Genomic DNA, 2,144 nt, shown 5'->3' on the forward strand with positions numbered 1-2,144 from the left:
TGTGAATAAGGCTTTACAGAGTTCAAACGGAAAACTGGACTTGTTCCTCCGCTTCCTCCTGGGTCTTTCACTTCAGACCAATCAAAGTCTTTTACATGGGCTGCTAGAACAGACAGGATGTAGCTCACAGACCAATCTGGAAACAGTTCAACACATAAAGGAGAGGCTCAGTGGAAATCTATCTGCAGAGAAAAGCATCAACCTGTTTCACTGTCTAATGAACTAATGATCATTCTACTATGTGGAGGAGATCCAACAGTCCCTGAGTCAGGAAGTCTCGCTGCTCGATAAACTGTCTCCTGCTCAGTGGTCAGCTCTGGTCTTATCTTATTAGTCATCAGAAAAAGATCTGTGTGTGTTTGACCTGAAGAAATACTCTGCTTCAGAGGAGGCTTTCCTAGCTCTGCCAGTGATTCAAAGCCTCAACAAGGCTGTAAGTATAAAGTTTTCATGATTTAAACACACTGTTTTTGTTATTCTGTTTAGCACAGTTGTGTGCTGTCTAGTTTGATGTAAGATTTATGTGCCAATTAGAAGCTGCACTTAATGTATAAGCTCATTGTGTCATCGGGTTTCTTAGGGTAAACTGGTAACGATTTAGCATGTGTTAAGTTGATGATTTATATAGTCCATGTATAATCAAAAGTTCATGCTGTGCAGTCACATATTATTATTTTCTTGTCCATTGTTGTCTCCTCAGACTTGGTGGATGTAACCTCTCAGACAGAATCTGTGAAACTCTATCCTCACTACTCAGCTCCCGTTCCTCTTGTCTGAGAGAGCTGGACCTGAGTAACAACAACCTGAAAGACTCCGGAGTGAAAGTACTGTCTGGGGGACTTGAGGGTCCACACTCTAAACTGGAAAAACTTAGGTTACGATTCTTCAAATCTTTCATGATATGTGTAAAATTGTTCTAGTTGAGATCCTAGATATTACATATTAAATTATCAGGACTTTCTCACTACTTTCTTTTCATGTGGTCTGTTTAGGATCTTTTTTTTCTCTTTAATTAAAGAAATGACACTCATGAAGCACTTTGAGAGTTCAGGTAGAGTAGACAAGCGCTATCTAAGAACCAGTACATTTACCATTTACCACGTGAGCACCAGTTCAATTTTTTCTAATTGTTTAATAGTTTCTGTCATGTATGCTGTCTGCAGATTGTCAAGTTGCTCAGTCACAGAAGAAGGTTGTAGTGCTCTGACATCAGCACTGAACTCCAACCATTACCACCTGAGAGAGCTCGACCTGAGCTACAATAATCCAGGAGAGGCAGGGGTGAAGATGCTGAAGCAGCTCCGACTGGACACACTCAGGTGTGCAGAGGCTGTTTGCAGCCACAGTGTCTGATAGAGGAAGATGATTTTGAAAGTTTTTCTTACAGTCACACATAAAGTAGCCTTTTTCATTTAGCTCATTACAGGAATTCTACTTGAACGTGAACAAGAAATAAGTGAAGGGTTTGTGAATCTGTAGCTTCGTAGTCTCACGCAGCCTATTTGTCCATATGCTTATGAATATAAATGCGAACCGAATAAGCAGAGGGTATGTTTTGAGGATTCATATGTTCCCCACCACCTCTGGATAACAAGCCATGCCAAGTGTTTTGGGAGGGGTTTGTTTTGTTGTTGTTTTTTTGTTGTTTTTTGTACTGGTTTACTACTTTACAAATGACTAAGCTGCTAATGTTTTATTACTATATTTGGCTGCTTTTAATGATATGGACAAGGAGGATTGAAAGTGGACTGCATTACTTTGAACTGCTATTTCCAAAGAACATGCTTAGGTTGGGCGATATGTAAAAAAAAACTTCCAACCGATGCAGGTGATATATTCACGTATGCAGAGACTTTTTGATGGGCAGAGCAATGTAATGATGCACATATTGATTTGCGCGTTTAGAACACAGATGAAGTCCAAACATGGACAAAGTAATTGCCAAATTGCACACTGGAGGAAAAGGCACAGATAGGAATAGACTGTTACCTCAGTGAAGAGTTGTTTGGTCGAGTGTGTAAAACAGATAAACACTGGAAATGCCTGTAAACACGGTTATAGTGGAAAAAATAAGCCAGTTTCTCTTTGTTTCCTTCCCCACCATAGTGGGTTTTTTTATTTGATAAAATGCTTTTGTTTTTTTG

Source organism: Haplochromis burtoni, unplaced genomic scaffold (genome assembly GCF_018398535.1).
Source record: "Haplochromis burtoni strain Fernald_Lab_line unplaced genomic scaffold, NCSU_Asbu1 Contig_61, whole genome shotgun sequence".
Classification (NCBI taxonomy): domain Eukaryota; kingdom Metazoa; phylum Chordata; class Actinopteri; order Cichliformes; family Cichlidae; genus Haplochromis; species Haplochromis burtoni.